Source organism: Pteropus medius, unplaced genomic scaffold (assembly GCF_902729225.1).
Source record: "Pteropus medius unplaced genomic scaffold, Ma_sr-lr_union100, whole genome shotgun sequence".
Lineage (NCBI taxonomy): Eukaryota > Metazoa > Chordata > Mammalia > Chiroptera > Pteropodidae > Pteropus > Pteropus medius.
In genome coordinates, this window is record NW_024351730.1 from 14,436,854 (window position 1) to 14,449,120 (window position 12,267).

The 12,267-nt window shown below is 33.0% G+C and overlaps 1 long non-coding RNA gene across 1 annotated transcript in view; it reads right to left on the minus strand.

Moving 5' to 3' along the window:
• LOC120588124 (uncharacterized) overlaps positions 1-12,267 on the minus strand; it is a 124,316-nt gene that overhangs the window by 103,966 nt on the left and 8,083 nt on the right. The window contains exon 2 of the long non-coding RNA XR_005649145.1: positions 10,575-10,736. This is a non-coding gene — a long non-coding RNA (uncharacterized LOC120588124). The remainder of the gene's footprint in view (positions 1-10,574; positions 10,737-12,267) is intronic.

A 12,267-nucleotide genomic window follows, 5' to 3' on the forward strand; every position in this document is an offset into this window, starting at 1 on the left:
AAACCAAGAACAACTAAGTAAACTCTGCTTTTGTAAAATAAATAAAATATTTTAAATGATATCTAATTCTCAGTGATCACCAAATTTAGAAATCCTTTCTACTTCTCTTTACTTTTTATGGCAATATAGTTATTTGCATAGGCTTAATAAGAATGTCTTACTTTTTGCCAGGATTATGATAACAAAATAATTGTACAACCATGAACTTATCTCAAGTATCACATTTGAGAACAATGCTCATTTAATCATATGTGACAAGCTGCTTTTGAGAAACAAATGCTGACTTTATTATCAAGACAATGCCTACAAAACCCTCCCAGGAAACTGCCTGTTATCTGGTTTGCAGGGTTCAGCCTTACAAGTAGTAAGGAAGGTTTCTTTCTGGTAGGTCAAGAATCTTAGAAAATTTAGAGCACTATGAGAAGAGAGAAAAAAAAAAAATCACCCCAAATTAGCTATTGCTGATGAAATAGAGTGGAAAGAATATTTTTGGCCTTGTTTCCTCTCCTTGGGATAGTAAACAATAAGAGCTTTTATAAGTCAAATCCGAGATTACTTATGAAACTTTCCAGACAGAAACCGACTTTGTGGTATTTATAATTGTTAAATATTACATGGTTCTTGATTAGCGAAAGTTTAAGAAGGTCTATATGGTCAATTAATACTTTTATAGCACCTATGTAAATAATCAGGCCAAATCTAGCGAGATCAACTTTATTTTGTAATCAGAAAATTTTTGTGATTATTACAATAACAGGTGAGGAGAGACTATCAGAAAAAATTGTGAAAGAATTTGAAAGGTATTAAGAAAATTACTAGATTTATTCAGTGGAAGACTATGTGTTGTCTACAGCACACACTTCCAGGTACCTAACTATGGAGTCTGCAGTTTTCATTGTCTTTGACCTGCAGTAGCTCCCCCTTGCCAGTGGAGGACACATTGTTCCAATACCTGCAGTGGCTGCCTGAAACCACAAATGATACGGACCCCCATACATACTGTTTTTTCCTATACGTATGTATATACTTATGATAAAGTTTAATTTATAAATTAGGCAAAGTAGAAGTTAACGACAACAACTAATAATAAAATAGAACAATTATAACAATATACTATAATAAAACTTTTGTGAATGTGGTCTTTCTCACTCTCAAATATCTCATTGTACTGTGCTCGCCTTTTCACTTAAAGGTAGCACTTTAAAGATTCTCTTTGTCATACCTGAATTAACAGCATCACTACTCTTGCTCTTATTATGTCAAATAAGGGTTACCTGAACACAAGCACTGCAATACCAGGACAGTGGATCTGATAACCATCTGCTCTGAAGTGACTGATAGACTGAGGTGTGTACAGGGTGGAGACTTCGGACAAAGGGATGAGTCTCATATCCAGTGGATGGAGACAGCACGAAATTTCATCATGACTACTTAGAAAGGTACACAGTTTAAAAATTATGAAATATTTATTTCTGAAATTTTTCACTTAATATTTTCAGACTGTGGTTGACCACAAGTAATAAATAAACCAAGGAAAAAAACTGCAGATAAGGGAGGATTACTATATTTTATAACTTTGTAAATTATAGAATATCCAAATAATGTGAATGATTCTTGATCATGGAAGCACAAAATAATTGTGTTCAGTGGAATGAAATCAATTATTGCTCTGTGGAAACTAACCAATTTTGCCAGTTTTGCATCTATTAAGCAAATTTATTTGAATAGTCACCATGGGTCTGCTCTTTGGATTCTCCTGCAAACTGGTTGCACCATCTTCTTGGTTCTTTCATTACTTAATAAATTTTATAGAATTTTTGGTATGTGTTCATTTAAAATATAAGAAGTAGGTTATGATAAGTAGAATACTTGGATAAGTAGAAGAGTAAATACACTTCAATAAGTAGGAGGAAGATAATACACCTTCACAAGTTTAAGATAAAACATCTTAAATCAAATGTATAATTAAGCTTTCATTTTGATCTCACAAATGCTCTGAAGAAAAATGCCATTAAAGAAAAAGCTTAGATTTTAAAGTTTCATGGAAGCACATTTTATATATCTTTATTTTCTATAACACTGGTTAGCCTATCTCTCAGAAACTATTTTATGAGCACTGTTCAGTCACATAGTTTTATTGATTTAAATTGGGTAAAAGGTACAATGCTTGCATTTCTGAAACAGTGTAAATGTTCTGTCACCTAAAAATGATATCTCCAAAAGGAGAAAAACATAACTCTGTACATTGAAGATAAATTTCTGAAAACTGACAATTTTTATTAGCCCATAAAATTTCATAACCCTGCTCTTGCTTATCAGTGTCATGACTATAAGCACCTAACGTACAGACCATCTATGGTCTTGAGGAAACTTATGCTGACACACCATCTATCAAAGTTGTACAAGAAACATTTATTTAAAAAAATGTTGATAAATATTTAATGAAAAAAAGATCCAGTGTAAATTAAAATTGGGAAGGAAAAATCTCAATGAAAACTAAAATATTGGAAGTTCTGTGTATTCCTATCATTAAAAATCATACTTGTGAAACTTTAATTAAAACATAGTTTTCCAAATGTATGTAAGCATTTCTCCCCCATAGATATCTATTTACAGTATATGAAATAATATTCTTCAGAACAATGGTTTAGGGTATGCTACACTATGTCATGAATCATACTTTAGATTGTCAGTAAATTCTCAATAAATCCTCTAAAATATGAAGTATATTTAAAGATAGCAATTATAAATGCTTATAAAAGTGAAGTATAAATATCCTATCATGTAGAGGTAACCATATTCAACATTTCGTGTCATTTTTGTGTGCATTACTTTCATTTTTTAAAAGAATCATACTAAATGTTTTTTTCTATAGCCTCCATTTTTCTAAAACACAATTTTTAATGGCTTCATGATATTCTATTTACAAATGTACCATAATTTTTTTATTTTTATTTATTTATTTTTTATTACGTTTACTGGAGTAACATTGGTTAATACAATTATATAATTTTCAGGAGTACGTTATAATTTGACATCTATATATTCTATTGTGTATTTACCATCTAAAGTACAGTTTCCTTCAGCTACCATATATTTGACCTCCTTTACCCACTTCACTGTACCATAATTTTTTAAACAAATCTTATCAAGAGACATTTAAATTAGTTTAGGTTTTTCACTATTATAAATTCTGCCATGGATATCCTTATGGCTTTATCTTGGGTACATTTATAATTGCTTCTTTAGAATATATTTCTACTATGAACAGAGTGAATCAAAAAGTATGCAAAATTTTATTGCTTCTTATCTGTGTGTTTGACCTCCAGCCGCAATTGTGTCCTCCAAGCTGCAGATCTCTACTGTGTTTGTATGTTACTATCAGCTCCTTTCCAGCTTTTGAAGATGTTTAAAATCATGACCACTCTATTCAAATCTTCAACTATATTTAGTTTCAGCCAGCAGACACTACATCCTTCTTCGGAGAGAAAATAGAACAAACAAGAGAAGAATTGTCTTAACTTCCTTACCTGAAATAATTCTGCATACTTACTTGCATCACCATCAATTCTATTCATCTTGATTTAAATTGTGAATCTAAATATGTGAATCTGTTCTATTCATCTTCCCGCAGATTAAAATATAGATTTTTGTCCTGCATATTGGAATCCACTCTTCTGGGTTTCTTAGAAGAACTTTATGTTCACTCAGTGATCTGTTCTCTATTCTACTTCATCAGCTTCTCCTTCTCTACTGATTCCTTCACAATATAGTTCCCCCACCCACCCCCCACTCCCCTAAAAAACAACTCAGTACAACTACCCACTCCAGCTACTATTTTATGCTTCTCCCTCCACAGTCAAACTACTTCAAAATGTGGTCTCTACTCACTACCATGATTGTCTCACCTCCACTTGAGGCTCATTTCACTGTAAGTCTGACTCACCTCCCACTTTCATTTCTCTTGCCAAAGGCATGTTTTTACCATTTTGTCCTTCTTTTATTTGTCCTATCTGCAACATTTAACACTCTTGATTATTCTCTCTTCAAAACATTCACTTTCCTTGGTTTCACAAATACATAATCTTCCATTTTTCCTCTTACCTTTCTGACTCCTTGATCACTGTCATTTGACAGCTTCTTTTACTCCACCCATGCTTTATTTATTTATTTTTGTAAATTGTATATTTTTAATCTCAAAAATTATAAAATACCTTAGGAATATATCTGACACAATTGTCATATTTATTTTATTTTATTTTTAAATTAAATTAATTGGGGTGACTTTGGTTAAAGTTAGCTATTTCTCAAGTATTGCATATGGCTCTTTTCTCTTTTTTTGTTGTTGTTTGTGTTTTTTTAAGATTCCTACCACTCTTTAATTTGGTTAACTTAACATCATATTTGGATATTCATAACTATCACAGAAGCTAGCAGGATAAGATGATGTGTGTGTTTATATCAATGTTAAACATTTGTTTAAATATTTATGAATGAAAGAAAGACGAGCAAGCTACAATAAACATGGCTTAATAAACATCCTCCAGGACATCTGTGGTAGATAATCCCTAAAATATCCTGTGATCTTATTTCTCGATATTCATATTCATGTGAAATTCCCTCTTAGTGTGAGGTTAGATGTAGTGACTTTCTCCTAACAAGTAGGATATGGAGAACGTGAAGGGATCACTTCTGAGATTAAGTTACCGAAAGACTAAGACTTTCATTTCTCTCTCTCTCCCTCTCTCTCTCTCACACACTCTCTCTCTACCAGTCTTTTCTCTCTATCTTCACACACACACACACACACACACACACACACACACACTGCCATGTTGTAAGGGGAACAAGCTACCATGTTGTAAGTGTCCTATGGAGACACACAAACGGCAAGGAACTGATACCTCCAGTCAATATTCAGCAAGGATTAGAGGTCTTTCAACAGCTCCATGAGTTAGTTGGAGGCAGATTCTACCCCACTCAAGCCTTGAGGTGACCTCAGCTCCAGTTAATAACATTTTTGTACCCCCATGGCATAGCCTGAGACAGAGGACCTGAGTAAACTGAGTCCAGATTCCTGACCCACCAGAATTGTGAGATAATAAATATGAGCTGTTTAAGCTTCTATATTTTAGAGTAATTTGTTATGCACAATAGATAAATCATAAAATATTTGACTGTTAAACAGCAAAGATATAATTATTTCCAAAACTGTTATTCTGATGTAGAATAACTAACTTCTGGAAAAAGAAGCAGCAAAAAAAGATTTATTCCAATTTCTTCTTATAATTTCCCTATGGCTAAGCTCACTTCCTGCCCCCCCAAAAGCACTGGACTGCTAAATCAGGAATTTTCCTTTCTTTTATTTTACCCCTTAAGTTTTTGGACTACTCAAATTGTGCTTTGCTGTCTCTTACTCTTCTCTGATAATACATTTAATATTTCTCAGTGAATTACCTTTACCACAACTTTTAAAAATACTTTCCATAATATTCTTGTCATATAAATAAAATTCAAATTGATCATAGAGTTTAGAAAACACAGATAGGTAAGAAAAAATCACCTATAATCCCATAACTCAGAGATCTATCATTAACATTTTGATGTATATCCTCAAGCAACTATTTTATAATGGGTACTTGGGTACTCTGGATTTAAATACTTTAGGAATGATACATTTCTTTTTATATGCCAATTATTTTTCTAAGCACTTCATATAAGAGGAGATATATATATATATATATATATATATATATATATATATATATACACACATATATATAATCTTCACAAGGACCCTCTATTATTGTCCCTGTGTTACAGATAAGTAAACCGAGGCTCAATATATCTATATATACACACATTGTTTCTCACTGAGCGAAGTGATCTAAAAGTTACTAGTTTGAAACTTCTTAACACATCATTTAGTATATCTCACTTGTTTACATTTTAACAAAAGCCGTCCAGTGACATACTTTGTCACAGTCATAAGCTTGAGTAAATGATAAAATAACAGAAAGCCTGACAAATCTTTAATCACTGCTTTTAAAACACACACATGCATTTCTTTCATCTCTGAATAAAGCCAGGCCAGAGGTCAGCATTTCTCAGAAGTTACCCTGTAGTCTAGCCGCTGGAGAAGAGCATAGGTCTATGTTAACATTTCGCGCAGTATGATCGGAATAAAAGGGGCCATTCTGAGATATCTACTGAGTCCTTCCTCTAACACCTTATGTTACATTTCCTTATGCTTTATGAGATTTGGTAAACACATGAATACAATATCCGTAAGTTCAGAGAATAATAGAGGAGCCAGAAGGTGATTTAAAACCTAGGACATAGCATATGAGGAACTCTGGTATTTGTCTCGATTGCCAGATTAAAAGAATCAGTTGAACGTCAAATCAGGCAGCATTTTACAGTAACTGGGACATCTCTGCATTGAGTGAAAGTTGCCAAATACACTTACTATATTATATTCTATACCTTGAGATAAAACATTAGGTACATATGGTATATGTAATACTTTGTGATTATATTGACCACCTTGATTCCTGGATGATTTAAGAAAACATTCACTTTTTATTACCTATAAACATAAACAAATATATAGAATATATTGAATTAAATGATCACTCAAATATGGTATTATAATTACATAAAACATTACTATAATATATTCTATATGTTACTATACTTTGACCAGTATAGTTGTCTTTTCAAATTTAATCTTCTTTAAACATAAACTTGTCTGTCTTGTAAACCACTGTATCCCCTAGAATAGCTTTGCACCAGGCACATATATTACATGTATTCATTCACTTAATAAATACATATGACTACATACTATTCACAAGGAAATGAGTTACCAAGAGGCTAAGTAACTTATTCAGGTTCATAGAGCTAGCATACATCAGCTTGAATTCAAGATTATTTCTTAAAAAGTCCACCACCACCACCACCGCTAAGTAAGAAGAAAACAGTCATAGTGACAACTGAGGATCTGGAACTCACACAAATATTTAAGTCTGCCCCCGGAGTATGCCACTAGGAAACATTTCAGTCACAGAATTTTAATGACTGACAAGTTCTATATCTCTATCTATTCATACTACTGATATTTTTTTTCTCCAGCATAGATTGTGATTCCATAAAAAATAGACCATGTAGAATTTGTATTTGTTATGAGCTAGTATAGTACCTTGTACCCAGTAGACACCCAGTAAAGTTCTGATGAATTGAATCAGAGACGGATAATACTTAAGTGGCACGACAAATTCACAGAAATGAATATCCTTTTTACTGGACAAGGCAGAATATAAATATATACATATAAACATATGTATGTACATACATTCAGGTTCATCTAATCTGCTCTCAGTACATCATCAAACACCAAACCAAACTAAAGAGCTATAAAGAGATGTTTCTTTCTAACTTTTTATAGTGATAAACGAGTTCAAAACTAAACCAGATACCTGCTGTGGGTTAAAGTTGACAGTGATGGGCATGAATCACAAATTAGACATAGATGTTGAGTTATAAAAGGTATTTTGCAAGGCAAATATTAAGAAAAAGCCAAAAGACTAAAATATGGGACAGGTAAGAGGGACATTCTAGATATGTGGTTAGTATTAATATAAACACATATCAACACCTCCTACTGGACTTTCTTAATCCCATTAATATGCATATGTGTGTGTATGTACATACCAGTGCGTGTTCATACATGTATATAGCAACAGACAGATGGTCAGGAAGGCTAGCATTCAGAATTGGGGCTATCTGCTCAATGGTAACAAGACCTCATGTGTATATCTGACATTGAAGAGGAGGGCTCCAAACTGAGAACAAGAGAGGCTGTAGAAAAAGTTTGTCAAATACAGCAGTGCTTATCAGAGGAGAAGGGGGTGGAGGGAGGGTGAATTAGGTAAAGGGGGTCAAATATATGGTAATGAAAGGAAACTAAACTGTGGGTGGTGAGCACACAATAGAGTATACAGATATCAAAGTATAATGTTGTACACCAGAAATTTATTATTAACTAATGTTACCTTGATAAATGCAACATACACACACACACACACACACACACCTTGACAAATGTTATACACACATACACACCCTTTGATAAACTTATATATATATATATATATATATATATATATATATATATATATATATATATATATAAAGTTTGTCAAAATAAAGAAGAGTTCCATTCTTGGAGGAAATGAGATATGAAGACATGTTGTCAAGCACAAAAGAGTAAAGCAGCTGTCCCAGCCGCTCCAAGTTGGATACAGAGCAAGAATTTGTTCAGTGAATCAAGACAGAAATCATTAACACAGACTGAAGTAAACAGGGCAGAGCCAGACTTGAAACAAAACTGATGAAATGTTTAATTTTCCCACTTCTCTTTCTTTCTGTTTTAGACTCTTTTCTCATCTTTTCCCCTTTTCTTTCTTACCTTCAATAAGAAAGAGAGATATCTCATAAATTAAGGTTGCACACGAGAAAACTGTAACATCATTTAAACAATGACAATAGACAAGTAATGATGAGAACAATAATCAATGCAGACAATGAAGTCTAGAAAAACTATTGCTATTGTGCACAAAACCCGGTGCTTATCTTTTAGGCATTCACAAATAAAGGGGGGAACATAATAGGGTACATTGCTTTCAATAGCTAATAAGGTAGAAAACCAAATTATCAAGAAAGAGATATTTCCCCAGCTCTGAAATCTAAGAAGAAACATTGCATGGGTCTATATTGGGACTTTTTTTTTTTTTTGAATCAAGATAGTATTGTAATAAGATCTTTCAGGAGAAGAGAGAGAGAAAGAGAGAGAGAGAGAGAGAGAGAAAGAGAGAGAGAGAGAGAGAGAGAAACTTTGGAGAAGTAATGAAGTCATAGAAATAAGACAGAACAAAATCAGCAATGCAAGTGAAGTTGAGATTTATAAAACGAAAGGAGACAGGCAGAAATAACTAATCACAAAAAATAAAGAAGCACAAAGATAAAAGTGGTAGAATCATTTTCACAATCCACCTGGACATGACAAAATAGAGACGTAAAAATGATGTAAAACACCATGGACCAATATCTGTCACTGTAAATGTCTACATTTCCTCCCCCCAAAAGGTATTCATCATTGTCATATAGGTCTCTCTGGCAGAAATCATTATAGTTCAGAATTCTCCTTTTAATGCAGTGGTTATTGAATTAAAAATTTAAGCTATTATATAAAAATTTATTATGTTATCTTTCAATATCTTGCTCCATTCTTAAACGTCATATTACTTTGTAGAGTTGATTTTTTGCTCATGTGAAGATGTAGGAGAAAGAAGGTAAGTTTTGAAATTAGATAGATTTAGGTTTGAATTTAGCTCTTCAGCTTATTGGTTATTTGAGTTAGTTAGCCCTCGGCTTTTGTACTTATAATGTGGAATAAATAATTCTTATATCTCTGAGTTGTTATTATTAAATGAAATCATATATATAATTCTCCCAGCAAATTTTTAAGCAAGTCTTAGATAAATAGTGGATCTGTCCCTTGCTCTGCTCTGATTGGGTTAGAACTCCATATCTTAAATTGGTAAATGAAATATATACTATCAGTAGTAAAAAAGAAACCTTCAAAGGAAAGAATTTCCTAAATATTTATACAATGAAAACAACCTTAAGAAAATAGCCCTATGTCTACAGTTTTTAAATTGTTTCACATTCAACAGTTTACTCATTGACTATCTATTTGATTCAATAAACTTCCTGCTGGGTAATACATATACTAAATTAAATTATGCATTCTTCCCCAACAGTCTAATGAAGGACAGACATATGTAACTAAATATCGAGTGTTAGTCAAGTTCTGAGGAAAACCCATAAGACTATTGTAGGTAGAACAAATGGCAAATTTCATGGTAGTTCCAGAAAGGACAAAAAAAAAATAACTATGAAGGTTCCTGATCAGTTGTACATTTAAATATTCTGCATATTATTAAATGTATGCAGCATTATAATGATGTTGCTTCCCATGAACTAACATTTCCTCTCAAATGGGTTTCGGTGGTCACATTTTATCCTCAAAAATTCACAAGTACCATGATTTTTCAGTACAAAATAAGCAATATTTATACCCCTGCAAGTTTCACTTCAGTTTTTCCCAAACGAAATTGAAGGTCTGATCTCTCCTTTTCTAATAAATACAAATCAAATTTAGTCATTCTCTTATCCTTGCTCTACCACCTGAGACCCATCAGTTTTCATAGAGTTTTTAAATTTTTTTTCATTAAAACAAATCTCTGAAATATGGCAACCACACTAGTTTATTTCTATAAAATTATTTTAAGGATTTTTCCTGATTTATTTTGTTACTTAGAAGATATTTCAATATTATGGTTTATCTCAAAGAACCAGCAAAATGTTTTCTTATAATTGTTCAAGGAAGATTTTTTTTAATTAAAAAAATAATGTGTCTCATAAAGTTTGTAATAACTTCCTGACAGTGCATAGAACTCTCCAGTGTCCTAAGGTGGGCTACAAAAACATAATTATTCCAGCTCACTTACCTTAAACTTATGATAAGCTTGGGAATCACAGTTCCTGAGAGCTGTTTAGGCCTGGAGTCCTGTGGTTAATTCAAAGGTTTCTTGGCCTATTACAGAATTATTCCCGAAGCTTTAAGTGTTGAAGTGGAAATAACAGCACATTCTAGGTTAGGCCATACAAACCTATTTCACAAAAGGAATGGAAAATGAATTCTAATGGCATGTCAAAATGATATTTTTAGCCATTCATATGTTCAGTAAATATTTATTGACATTACTATATGCCAGGTCCTGTTTTACTTATTAGAGAAATATCAATGAGCAAGAAAAAGACAAAAGTCCTCTCTTCCAAGAGCCTACATTCTGACGAAGAGATAGTTATGAACAAGGGCCAATTTATCCATTATGCACAGGGCCTATGGCTCACAATACTTCTAGGGAATTACAAAAATGTTTTAAATTCTTTTAAAACCAGAAGAAAAAAAAAAGGAATGATAATAATGAATTCATCTTGGATTATATTTTTCTTTATGCCAATGAAGCCATAAAATAGCATTTTAAATATTCTTTTTTTTTTTAATGGAGAGAGAGGCCCATTAAGAGAAAAGAGCCTTAAGATCACAGAAGTCATGTTGCAGATCTATAATAAACACTTTGAATAAATTATTTGGTATATTAGAAGGCGAGAAGTTCTGTGGAGGGATAAAAAGGAAGTATTATAGAGTGTGGAATAAGGTCGTTTGTAATTTTAAACAGTGTTAGAGAGAGCATCAATGAGAAGCAAAATTTGTGCCCACATTGGAAGGAGATTAGGTAAAGAGACAAAGAGACATGTAGTCCCTAAGCAAAGAGAATTCTAGGTGCAAAAAAAGATAAACAGATATAAAACCTTGTGATAAGGGTATAACTGGCGTATGGAGGGAGCCACAAGGAGGCTATTACAGCTGTAGCAATATGATCCCTGGGGAGAGGAGCTGAAATCAGGCCATGGAGGTGTCGGGGGTCAGACTGTATAGTGCTCTGCAGGTCACTTCTGGTTTCCTCTGAGTGCTTTAAGGAGCAACTGGAGGATCTGGGGCAGGGTCACTGTTATGAGTTGAATTGTGTACCCCAAAAGTTATGTTGCTGTCCTAACCTATAAATATGATAATATGTACATATGTAAATATAGAGATCTATAAATATGACCTTATTTGGAAATATGATCTTTGTAAATATAATCAAGTTAAGATGAGGTCTTCAGGGTTGGTCCTAATCAAATATGACCAGTGTACTTATAAGAGGCAAATGCCACATGAAGACAGAGACACACAGGGAGAAGGCCATATGATGAGGCTGAATTTGGAGTGATATAGTTGCAAACTGAGGACTTCCAAGGATTAACGGCCACTGTCAGAAGCTAGGAAGAGGCAAGGAAGGATTCTATCCAGAGTCTCAGAGGGAGCATAATTCTGCCTATATCTTGATTTCCAACTTTTAGCATAACTGTGAGAAAATAGATTTCTGTTGTTTAAGCAACCCAATTTGTGGTAATTTTTTACAGGAGCTCTAGGAACCTAATATAGTCACTGAGTTCTAACAGTATTTTTCTGGCTGAGTGTTGAAAATAACTTTTAGTAAGGGCAAGGGTAGGAATTGGAGGCTCTTAGGTCAAGTATTCTGGATAGCAGATTCTAAGAAAGAGAATTGCAAATAGGAGGTTTATGCCAGAATG